Source organism: Aotus nancymaae, unplaced genomic scaffold (genome assembly GCF_030222135.1).
Source record: "Aotus nancymaae isolate 86718 unplaced genomic scaffold, 86718_ANA_hifiasm-v0.15.2.pri h1tg000029l, whole genome shotgun sequence".
Taxonomy (NCBI): Eukaryota; Metazoa; Chordata; class Mammalia; order Primates; family Aotidae; genus Aotus; species Aotus nancymaae.
Window position 1 is genome coordinate 26,344,610 of NW_026988442.1, and position 13,301 is coordinate 26,357,910.

General features: G+C 43.7%; 1 protein-coding gene across 4 annotated transcripts in view; it reads left to right on the forward strand.

The window, feature by feature from the left end:
• The window catches only part of EYA2 (EYA transcriptional coactivator and phosphatase 2), a 342,073-nt gene that overhangs the window by 162,495 nt on the left and 166,277 nt on the right, over window positions 1–13,301 (forward strand). The window lies entirely within an intron of this gene.

The window sequence follows — 13,301 nt, forward strand, 5'->3', positions numbered from 1 at the left end:
ACGATAAAGTCTGCAAATAAGCCAGATGATCTTGGAAGGGGGTTGAATGTAATAAGGCAAATAAACCTGGTGTTTGTATAGAGAGTGATGAGCACTTGGGAGGTCAGGAAAGGTGAGATTTGTAACTTTAGATCAAATCATCAGAGAAGGCTTTTTGAAGAGATCACATTGGACAGAAACCCAAAGGATGAGGCAGAGCAGCCATATAGACATCTTAGGGAAGAACATCCCAGGCAGAAGGAACAGCCTGTGCAAGTGCTGCATGCAGGGAAATATCTGGATATATTCGAGGCACAGACCTGAGACCCATGAGACTAGAGCAAAGTCAGAAGGCATGTAAGAGGAAAATATCTTAGAGAAAGAGCAAGGCGCAGTCACACATGGCCTTGAGGCATATGGGAAAGAGTTTGCTTGTATTTTAAGTGTGATGGGACAGGGAAGTCTACTGTAGAGACTCAGAAATGTCGGGTGGTGGGAATATTGGACAGTCAGGTAAAGATGCTGTTATTCCAGGCAAGAGGTTCAAGGCTCTGCAGCCCCAGAGGGTGGCCTTAGACAGGGAAGAAAGAACTTCATTTTGTAACCCTCCACCCACATGCCATAAGGAACTGGCTCTCTGGGTTCTCCCATGCTCACCTCCATTCTTTTACCATCCAAGGGGCCTTCTCTGTTCTGATGCCCCCTTGGGAGTATGCTGGAGTTGACGCATGGAGCAGAGGACTGGTGGCTGTAATTTTGGGAATCCCCATTCTGCTGTTTCCTTTTATATAAGCTACTAAAAATGACAAGGATCTGAAAAAGTAAAATGACAAGATGGTGGGCTGATGAGTGATTGTACTTTTTTTCTGAGACAGAGTCTTGCTATGTTGCCCAGACTGGGCTCAAGTGATTCTGCCACTTCAGCCTCCAGAGTATCTAGGACTGTAGGTGTGCGCTGCCGCACCCAGCTTTTCTTTTAAAAGAAATAAGTGGTCTAAGTTATGTAGGAAGGGTTCTTCATTCGTTCATTCATTCCATATGTTGAGCACCAGCTTGAGGCCTGGCACCCTTCTAGGCACAGAGGGCACAGCAGCCCACAAAGACAATCCCCTCGTGGAGAAAGATGGACAGTAATCACTTGATAAACATAGATAATTTTAGATTTTGATAAAGCCTGTGACAGAAAAGAAACTACTTGCAAGTATTATCACTTCATCTTTTTTTATTTTAATTTTTTATTAAGGAAGTAATAAAAATAATTGTCAAGGGCAGCATTTCAGGAAAAAAAAATGTGAAAGGAGAACAAATAGTCTTAGACATGTGTGTAGGGAAAGCAGGTGATAAGCATTCGTGCCCAGCCCTGGGAATAGCTTCCTGGAAAGGTCTATGTCCAAGTTTGTTGATGATGCCATGAGCTAGCCTTGACCGAGCATGCTAGGTGCCAGCTGATGCTGTGTGGATTCTCTCATACAACCTTCATGACACTCTCAAGTGATGGGACTGTATTATTCCCATTTCACAGAAGAGAAAACTGAGGCATAGAAGAAATATCTGATTTGTGCAACAGCAGGGCTAGGAGTTTAGATTTTATTGTAAATATAATGGAAAAGGTCAAAAGTGTCAGATCTCCCAAGCCCCAGCCTCACTGCAAAGCCCATGCCTGTAACCATGGCACTCTCCTGACTCCTCTGCTTCTGCTGTCACCTCTGTGTCCCCAAGCATGGCCTTTCTGAGCCCCACTGGAGGTAGTAAACTGCTGGGACCCATCTCTCCAGGTGAGGACTGAATGATGGCACCAGTCCCAATAATAGGAGGTATGTGAAGGCATGGAACTTGAACTTGCATTTGAGTCCATCTCAAGCCAATTTCTTTCCAGCTCTTCAAATAGAAACTGGACTTACTGCCTCAGGGCTTCTGAGTCCACAGAGTTTGAACTGGAAACTCAGTCCCTCTATCCCATTTGACACCCCCTCAGACACACAATAAGTGATCTAATTTATGTAGAAGGGGCCCCCATTCATTCATTCATTCATTCATTCCATATGTTGAGCACCAGCTTGATGCTTGGCACCCTTCTAGGCACGGAGGGCACAGCAGTCCACAAAGACAATCCCCTCGTGGATAAAGATGGACAGTAATCAATTGACAGATAGGTGATTATAGATTTTTATAAATCCTGTAACAGACAAAAACAGGGCGGCATGCTGGACCGTGAGCTGGGCAGGAGTGGTATTGGCATTCAGCAGGTGGTCAGGGACCTCCCGATGGAAAGGGCGCAGCCACAGCAGGGGCCGGAGCCAGGCTGTGCAGGCAGCGGGAGCGCAAGAGTGATGGCCCCGCGGCAGGAAGAGGCTCACAGTGTTCAGGGAATCCAGAGGAGCCTATCCTATCCTCCCCAGACCAGGATATGCAGAGTAACGTTCTTTCTTCTCTGGTCCTTAAAGCAACCGCGTGAGGTGGGCACCATCAGTCCTGCTTTCACAGATGGTGAAAGTGAGACTCAGAGAGGGAAAGTGACTTGCCCAAAACCACAGAGCTGATAAGCGTTGGGAGCTGGGATTCAGACTCTGGTTTCTAGAATTCTAGGACCTGTGCTGCTTCCTTTAAATGATGAGATTTCCTGGACTCCTTCAGGACTCCAGGCACTGTCCTAGGGTCTGCACATAAACCATGCCTCTTGATCTCTCCAATAGCCCCATAACATGGGCACTATCACTGCCTTCATCTTACAGGTGGAGAAACTGTGGCATGAAGTGTTCCAGTAACTTGCCCAAGGTCACACGGCCATGGCAGTGGAAATTGAGCCAGGCAGTTGCCCAGGCACATAACCCTCACGCCAGTCTGCCCCTCACACTCTCTTAGATCCGTCTAGAAGGTGATTCTCAGGGGTGAGCCTAGGGCCCCACCCTCCACCTCAATCCCCACCAGCCAACGTGTCCAGCTCTGCTCCCACCCTACCATGGGAATCGTTCAGGTTATTTTCTTATCCTTCTCGCAGCCCAGATGACAGAAGGGCAGCGGCAGCAGCTGGGCTTTGTCCCAATTAACTGCCTTCGGTCTGATGCTAATGGCTATAAACTGCTCTTGAGACAGCCCAGGCATTTTGCAAGCCTGACATATTCCTCCCTAAGTATTTTTTTCAAACACAAACACACAAAATGCTCACACACCATGCCCATGTGCTTCCTATTAACTTTTTTTTTTTTTTTTGAGTTGTTCCAGAGGAGAAATAAACTCTCAAACTACTAAGAGCATTTCAGAATGGAAGACGCTGGTTGAGCTTAGTTTCTCAGAGGAAAAAGGAAATAAAGAAGATTGAGGTTTATGAACTTTTAGGCCTGAAAATGCTGATTTTGTGAAATTGGCCCATAATAGGAAGCTAGCATGAATCTTTTCTCTTTTCTAAGAATTAAAATCATAATTTTGGCCTATAATTCCAGCACTTTGGGAGGCCAAGGCAGGTGTATTTATTGCTTGAGTCCAGGAGTTCGAGACCAGCCTGGGAAACCTGGTGAAACCCATCTCTACAAAAAAAAAAAAAAAATTAGCTGGATATAGTGATGCATGCTGTAGTCTCAGCTACTTGAGAGGCTGAGGTAGAAGGATCACTTCAGCCCAAGAGGTCAGGTCTGCAGTAAGCCATGATCATGCCACTCTACTCCAGCCTGGGCAATAGAGCAAGATCCTATCTTTAAAAAAAAAATTAGCTGGACATGGTGGTGTGCACCTGTAGTCCCAGCTACTCAATAGGCTGACGTGGAAGAATTGTTTGAGCCCAGGAGTTCAAGGTTGCAGTGAGCTATGATCACCCCACTGCACTCCAGCCTGGGCAATAGAGCAAGACTCTGCCTCAAAAAAAAAAGAAAAAATATATAAAATTTTATAGAAGCAAAAAAGATGCTCATGGAACTCACCTCATCATTTTTCAGATGAGTAAACTGAGACACAGCAACAGAGCATCTTATGGAAGATGGGAGAGCAGGCATTAGACAGGCCAGGATGCCTCCCGCTGGGTCTTCTAGCTAATCTCATAAACTTCCAAAAACTTTCACACAGCCATCACCCCAAAAGGCCCTGGCTTGAGATCTGTATCTGTTTGGATAACACTGCCCCTCCACGGAATAGATAATAAATTTAAAAGAAAAAGGTTCACAGCTCTCGTTCAGCCTTTGCATGGTTGTTTATTTTCTTTATTTTAAGTTCACCCTGGGGTTTTTATAGCTGAAGTGTATTTCTTATGGGTTTGATTTTTTTGTTTTTAGCTTCTCCTGATAAAACACTGCTATTCACAGAAATGACCACAAAGATTAAAAAGAGGGAAAAAAACTTCTCCAGAGTATGTTATAAGAAGTTTCTGGTGCCCCAGAGGAGTTAAGAGCTCTGGATCTGTGCTGTGGTCAGTCCTGGCAGTACCCCACACACAATGGCATGAGTGCTCTGTGCCTCAGTTTCCTCACCTGTGAAACTGGCATCATAGTGAGAGAGATGACGACTTGAGGCTTCAGGAGACTAAGTAAAATGATTCATGGTCACATCAGATGAGATCCATAAGGGCTGGATTTTCTTTTTATTATCTCTGTTATTCCTTCCTTAGCATGGTAGTTAAAATCAACTAAAAGCAGGGACTCTGAAGTCAGATTGAGTTAACGTCTGAAGATGGCTGCAAACCAGCTCTGTGACCTTGAGCTCAGTTACTTCTCAGTACTTCAGTTTCCTTCCCTGTGAAATGGGGACGCTAATAGTACCTTCCTCGTAGGGTGCTCTGATGACTAAATCAGCTCATGTATTTAGAGCAGCGCCGGGCACAAATTAATGCTCTCTAAATGCTAATTGTCGTTATTGTGATTGACATTGTTAGCCTCACTTCAGTTTCCATGGGCCGTGTTCTTTCCAAGTTCACTTCTATTTCCTGAACTCTCCATTTCAGGAAGTGGTCAGGGTAAGAGAAAAGAGGAATACTAATTTGAGACTGTGGGACCGTCTGCATTGGCATAAATTCCCCTTCCGGTGAACTCTGTGTTATAAGGAGACTTAAAAACAGGCCGGGCGCAGTGGCTCATGCCTGTAATCCCAACAGTTTGGGAGGCTGAGGCAGGCAGATCACCTAAGCTCAGGAGTTCGAGACCAGCCTGCCCAACATGGCAAAACCTCATTTCTACTTACAATGCAAAAAATAGCTGGGTGTGGTGGCACATGCCTGCCATTCCAGCTACTCGGGAGGCTGAGACAGGAGAATGGCTTGAACCCAGGTGGTGGAGGTTGCAGTGAGCTGAGATTGTGCCACTGCACGCCAGCCTGGGCAACAAAGCAAGACTCCATCTCAAAAAAACAAAACAAAACAAAACAAAAAAAAACAGTGGGAGCCCTGTCCAATGGAAACTCCATTTGCATTTATGAAGGGCCAGGGAACATAAAGACTGAAGCTTAGAACCCTTCTAGCAGCCATTCAGGAGCAACATGGAAACATGCAAGTCAAGGATGTGTAGGAAATTAAAATTCAGTAAAAGCACTTGCAGCTCAGTGATCTCAGCTTGAGACCTCCGACACGGGATTGTGTTGGATTTAGGAAATCTCTGTCAGATTCATAAAATCTACCACCAGTAAACTGTATGACCTTGGACAAGTCACAAAGCTTTCATGAGCTGTGTTCCACAGTTCTAGTGCTAACAAGTTTTCCAGGAAAAAATAAAGGGGTAGGGGTGGTTCTTGGCCATATATACCAAATACATTTAGTAAATAGAGCATGCCACAAAGTTAAAATAGACATCTTTGCTACAGGACTTTTCAGAGCCTTTGCAGGCTGTTGTGCCTTGTACTTTTCCAGGAATAAAATTCAAGAGGCAGTTTTCCCAGGCAGATGGGATGAGAGCCCCTCTCTCCAAACTCGTTCTGTGGTCACTGAGAAGTCCTGGACGATCTTTTAGGTCCCTTCCTTTATGAACATTCTTTGATTTTCTATTTTTTTAAATAATGAACACGTATGTATTTCTTTTTCCTGTGTTTTAATAAAATTGTTTCTTTTTGAGACGGAGTCTTAGTTTGTTGTCCAGGCTGGAGTACAATGGCGCAATCTCAGCTCACTGCAACCTCCGCCGCCTGGATTCAAGTGATTCTCCAGCCTCAGCCTCCCAAATAGATGGGATTACAGGCGCCAACCACCACACCTGGCTAATTTTTGTGTTTTAAGTAGAGACAGGGTTTCTCCATGTTGACTAGGCTGTTCTCAATCTCCTGACCTCAAGTGATCCACCCACCTCAGCCTCCCAAAGTGCTGGGATTACAGGCGTGAACCATTGTGCTTGGCTTTAATTTTTAACTGAGATATAACTCACATACATAAACTTCATCTTTTTTTGTAGGGGGCAGGGTCTCTCTCTGTCACTCAGACTGTAGTGCAGTGGTACAGTCACAGCTCACTGCAACCTCTGCTTCCTGAGCACAAGCAATTCTCTCACCTCAGCCTTCCGAGTAGCTGGGACTACAGGCACCCACTACCAAGCCTGGCTAATTTTGTTTATTTTTTATAGAGACGGGGTTTCATTGTGTTGCATAGGCTGGGAAGCTTCACCTGTTTAAAGTGTTCAATTTAGCGTTTTTATTATGTTCACAAATTTGTGCAACCGTCACCACTATCTAATTTCACAACATTTTCATCACCTCACAGAGAAACCCCATGCCCATTAGTGTCGCTCTCTAGCTCCCCCCCTCCGATATATTCCTTTTGTAATTTAAAAAAAAAAAGGACACATGAATTTTTTAAACAGGTTATGCCTTTGCCTAGTTCAGCCATCTGTAGAAATCTTTCTCCTACCCTCATTCTACATCCATCCACTTTCCAAACCCCCAACAATTAACCACTTGTAATAGTTTCAGGGGAACTCATTCAGAACTTCTTTTTGCAAACATAAGCAAACTATAATTAGTCTATTATACTGTATGTTACTATTACCAGAACTAGTTCATATGTGATTCATAAATAAGAAAACTATGTTAGTATAACTCTGAAGTTACAGTATTTCGTTTGCTTCTAGGGGTTTCTCTATCACGTTGTTGTTATGTGCCTTGATGTAGTTTTCTTCATGATTCTTGTGCGTTGTGTTCATTGAGACTCTTAGATCTGTGGATTTATAGTTTTCATCAAATTTGGAAATTTTTCAGCCAATATTTCTTCAAATGTTTTTTCTGACGTTCTGCCACCCCTCCCTCCCACCCCAAATTCATAAGTCTTTTCTTCCATAGTATCTGATCTGCTGCTAATTACACCCAGGTCATTTTTCAGCCCATACATCATTTCCATCTCCAGAAGTTTGATTGGGTTTTTTTAAAGATAGTCTCGCTCTGTCACCCAGGCTGGAGTGCAGTGGTGCAATCTCAGCTCACTGCAACCTCTGCCTCCAGGGTTCAAGTGATTCTCATGCCTCAGCCACCCAAGTAGTTGGGATTACAGATGCTTACCACTATGCCTGGCTAATTTTTTGTATTTTAAGTAGACACAGGGTTTTGCCATGTTGACCAGGCTGGTCTCAAACCCCTGAGCTCAGGCAATCTGCCCACCTCAGCCTCCCAAAGTGCTAGTAGAGGCATGAGCCACTGTGCCCAGCCTGGGTCTTTTTTTTTTTTTTTTAATAACTTCCATGTCTCTACTTAACATGTCCAATCTTTCTTCTGGCTTCTTGAACAGATAGAATCCAGTTGTAGTAAATGTTTTAATGTCCATGTCTAATTCTGTCATTTCTGTCATTTCTGGGTTCATCTTCATTGATTTTTTCTCCTTGATAAAAATTATATTTTTCTGCTTCCCTGCGTGCCTGCTAAGTTTCAATTGGATGCCAGACATAAACTTTACCTTGTCAGATGCTGAATATTTTTATATTCCTATAAATACTTTTGAGCTTTGTTCTGGGATGCAGTTAGGTTACTTAGAAACTGTTGGATTCTTTTGAGACTTGCTTTCAGCCTTGCCAGCTGGGATCAGAATGGCATTTAGTCCAGGAGACATTTTTTCCACTACTGAAGCAAACCCTTCTGAGTATTCTACCCAATGCCCCATGGATTGTGAGGTTCTGCAATTCTGGCAGATGGGAACAGGAATTACTCCCGGCTGCATTATGAGCTCTGAAGGTTGTTGCTTCTAATCTTTTCAGGTGGTTCTCTCTCAGCTCTGGGTAGTTTCCTCACACCCATGTGCTCATTGGTTCTCAGGTGGTCACTCAAGGAAAACTGTGAGCAAACCTCCAGAGCCCTCCCAGCGAAACTCTCTTTTTCTGGGAGTTCTGCTCTGCCAATTTCAGCCACGTTAGCCTCCTCTGACTTGCAGCACCATCTCCCCAGCTCAAAGAGACCACAGGGCTCCACCTGGGTTTTCCCTTCCTGGAAACTCTATCCTGGGGCAATCATACAGCTCGCCATCTGTTTCTCCTCTTGCAAGGATCACTGTCCACGCCTGATGCCCAACCTCTTGGAAACCTAGTTTTCAAACTGTTTCAGCTGGGAGGGTAAATCCAGACCTTGTTACTCAGTCTTGGCCAGAAGTGGAAATTCCACTGCTTTGGTTTATTTGTAATTTTTCCAGAGCATAGACTAACAGCAGCTGAATGTAAAATATCAAACACAGGCAAATGCAGCAAGCCTTGTATGCGTACAATTCTGCTCCTAATGCCCTATGCGCTTCCTCTTCCTCAGTTTGGTCACATGCTCTATTTTGGAAGAACTAATTTTGCAATTCCCACCAATTTTTGTGCATTTTGTCCTTGTTTCCATAATTCACACCTCCCTCATCTCTTCATCACCTCAATCAAGATACTTTCACCTCCTTTTAAAAGCAAAGATCTCAATTTAATGTAATACTTCTCAGTTTATTATTTACATACTTAATAATTTTTTCACCATGCTAACGTTTTTACTAGGATTGTCACTGCTTTGGTTAATACTCTGGTTACAAAGTGGCATTGCTTTGGAGCAGTCAGTTCTAACGCTACTTTTTTCCATAAGCTCTATGATTTTAGTGCATGGATTTGCATAACTCATGGCCTTTCAAGAAGGCGTTATCACATGAAGGCAGAAACTCTTGTATATATTCTTTTCACAGATAACATACTCTGTACACTCTTCTGCACTTTGTTTTCCTCATTTAGCTATATACCTTGGAGGGAACTTGATAAATCAGTATATAGAAAGAGCTTCCTCATTCTTTTTCACAGATGCCTATTATTGCATTGAATGATGTGCTATAAATGATTGAACCAGTTCCTTACTGGAGGCCATTTGGCCTATTTCTAGTCTTTTGCAACTGCCTGCAAAATGGTTATGAAAACCCCTATATGTATATTATTTTTTATAAGTATAGCTGAAGGGCAAATTTCCAGAAAGTCAGATTTGGGGTCAAGGCACAAGTCTGTATTAAAATATGGTAGATATCTTCAAGTTACCCTCCATAGGGATTCTACCCATTTAAACTCCCCCCAACAGTGTCTGGGAGTACCTGTTTTCACAAAAACTCATCAACCCAGTGTTAGCTAATTGTTGAAGTTTTTGCCAATCTGATGCATGAAGAAATGGTGTCTCAGGGCAGTAGTCATTTCTATGTCTTGTCCCACAAGTGAGGTTGAGCATCTTTTCAGATCCTTGACTGATTTGTATTTCCTTTCCTGTGAATCAGGAGATTTGCTTGAAAAAGTAGGCAAAAGAAAAGCAATTAACTACTAGGCATACCAATATTTAAGAACATCATAAAGCTTCAGTAATCAAAGCAACAGGCTTCTAGCATGAACACACTCACTGATCAATAGAGGAGAACACAGTCCCAGAGAGACCCACACATTTAGTACGTGGAGAAGGTGACATCTTGAGTCAGTGGGAAAATATTAACTATTGAATGAATGGCATTGGAACAACTAGTTAGCCATCTGGAGAAAAGTATCCATTCCTACTACCAGAAAACAAATCCAAATGGATCGATGGTTTAAATGTTAAAAATAAAACCATAAAAATACTAGAATGAGAATAAGCACAATTTTTTATAACCTTGGAGTGGAAAATGCTTTTCTAACCATGACTCAGAAATCCAAAATCCATAAATGAAAAGATTGACAGGTTCAACTGCCGATTTTTTTTTTCTTTTTGGCACGGCAAAGAACACCAGAGTCAAAACAACAAAACAAATGACAAAAAACAAGCAAACGAAACAAAATGACAAACTGAAAAGAAATATTTACATCTGAAATCACAAACAAATGTTACTTTTTCAAAAATTATTCTCCAGTCTATGGATTGAACCTGCTCCAGGATGTGGTTCTTCTTAATCAGGATTTCAATCTCAAATAGTACAGAGACATACAGGTAATATAAAAAAGAGACAGGAGCTAGGTATAGGGCTATAGGGAGTGGTGGGGACTGTAGAAGACTAGAGACTATACCCCCCCCACCAACTGGGGATAGGGGGTGTTACTTGGCTTCAGCCCATTGCTGCCCCTCTAGAATGGATCCCAAGCAGACCAGATCTTTCTATTTTTCAAAGTGATCCTGAAAGCTCTATTTAATGTGAAATCTCCTTACTCTTTTTCAGTATGGACAATTGATATAAACACTCTCTTTGAAACATCTTGTGAAACACACAAGCACATATAAGGCTGGCTTCATGCCCCCATCTTGCAATCTTGTTCCATATTTTCTTATCTGAACCACAGGTCCCGAGATGACTGGATGGAACAAATTACAAGCCAAGTGGTGACTTGGGGAGCCACACAAATCACCTCCTTTGGGTTCCACCTCTGGCTTATTTCATCAGTGAGATGTGTCCCAGAGAACCTGAGTGACAGGCGTGGTGATAGCTGAGGGTGGAGTCCAGTGGCCTCCTCATGGTGAAATGGAGCCATTTCCCTATTTCTCCCTGGCAATGGCAACTTTCAGTCTGTCCCAGCCCAGCCAGTTTTGAGCAGTCTAAATCTTCCTGATCTCACTGCATCAGTCGAGACAGGAGCCAGGCTTGGCATCCTCTGGGTTGTTGGACTGAGGCTGAGTTTCCTAGTGTGAATCGGCAACTCTTGTGCACACAATGAAGTGGGTGATGTTTCCCCATGCATGTCAGCATTCTCGCCCTGTGCAACACCTCCAGCCTGGGGGTCACCCTCTCATCCCCTTCATGTGCGCTGGCAGGCTTGCTTTCTTTTGCTTGAGCTGAAGTCTCTGAATTTAGAATGTATAGCGTTTAAATGGAGGGTTTTTCCTCTGGTTATATAACAAGTTAGATTTGGTCACCCCATCTCCAAAAGCCACTGGAGGTAACAGGTGGAAATAGCCGGAAAGATTGAGAATGAGTTTGGGATCAGGATTAGTTCGACAGCAATTTGCTAAGGCGTGCTTACCCTTCTGTGTTGATGGAAATGCTCTGCATGGCGGTGCAACGTGATAGCCCCTAGCCGATGATGGCTACTGAGCACTGAAACGTGGTTAGTGCAACTGAGGAATTGAATCTTTAATTTTAATTTTAATTAATTGTAAATGCACCTACTCTATTGGGCAGCATAGCTCTAAGCTAACTCTTAGGTTGTGTTATGGACTGAATTGTTTACCCCCCCTAAAAATGATATGTTGAAGCCATCACCTCCAATGTGATGGGTTTTGGTGATGAGGCCTTTGGGATGTGTAAGGGTTAGATGAGGTCATGAGGGTGGGGTCTCAGAATGGGATGGCTGTTCTTATAAGAAGAAGGAGGGAGAAAGATCTTGACCTCCTTGTCTCTCTCTGAATGCACATACTGAGGACAGGCCAAGTGAGGGCACAGCGAGAAGGTGACCATCTGCAAGCCAGGAAGAAGACCTTCACCAGGAATCCAACCAGCTGGCACCTTGATCTTAGACTTCTTGGACTCCAGAACTATGAGAAATAAATGTCTGCTGTTTAAGCCACCCAGGTGACAGTATTCTGTTACAGCAGCCTGCGCTAAGACAGCAGCTTTTTCCTAGACATGCAAAAGCAGAGGTGGAAAAGCTAATATCCTGAAATTTTTTTTCTCTTTTGGAGACGCTTCACCTTCTTCTCTTCTTGCCACCACTATCAGATGAATTTTCAAAGCAGGTCTACAAGTGGCATCAAGAGCTGGTGAGTGATAGGAACTGGTGCCTTCATATAGCCGTCATACCAATAGATGTTAAGGGAGCATCTCCTCTGTGCCAGGCACTGTGCCAGGTGCTGAGAAAACAGAGGTGAGCAAGACAAATACAGTCCCTGCCCCCCTGGAGTTCACACCAGGGTGGGGAGTTAATAATCCAATTGGACAATAATCCAATGATGGCACAACACATGTAAAATTGCACCGGTTAAAGCACTAGGAAGCAGGGCCAAGACGGAGTCTGCAGCCATCTGGCTCCAAGCCTGTGTTCTTCACCCTGCCACTGGTCACAGACCAGATGCCTCAGGAGCCAGCCCACAAGGTCAGTGTGTGAAGATGGCTGGGGTGGGGCATGTGACAAACTAGGAAGTCCCAGCCCTATATACTGGGGTAGCCCCACCCCATTAAAGCTGGTTATTGCCACACCATAGATTAGTTATTCAAAAGTTAAGTTTAAAAAAAACGAATGCCAGAAATCTTTTGTAAGAAATTTCCCAACTAAAAAGATTTAAATTAGTGGCAACAAATTTTTAAATAAAATAAAACTTACTGTGCAAGCCAAAGCACATCTATAGATTAGATTGAGCCCACAGGCTACCGTGTTGTTGTGTTCTCCATCATGGAGAGAACTGATGTGAGGGCAGGGGACTCTGAGCTCAGAAGGGGAAGAAATGGGGATTAACACGTTCAGAGATTGAGTGCAAGAAGGCAGAAGGGCCACAGGTTATGGATGTGTCCTGTCTCTCTTGGCCACATCAGCTGGAAGAATCATGACAGTGTGATTTCTAGAATAAGAGTTGAAGTTGAATAAGGGCACAGCCCATAGAGGAGCTTATTGAAGACACGCTGGGGCAACTCTGCCTGGCCATCCTGTAAGCTCACCACTTACTTTGATGGGCAGCTATGGCTTTTATCCACATTTTCAAGGCCAAAGACAGGTGGGACCAGAATTATGCCATAATGATTGTCACCAGTGGGTGGCCAATTTGGGGTTGACATAACTATCGGTAGCAGGGGACGAGGGCCATAATCAGGTCCTTCTCAATATTTAAGGCTTACCTACTCGTTTTACCCCTTTCTCTATATGTAACACTGGTGCCTCCTACATCCTTTTCCTCATACCTCCCATTCGTTCTGTCCACAGGGTTACTAACTTTCTAATTCTCCATACTTAACTACAAATCCGGCCCACCACCTGCTTTTGTAAATAACG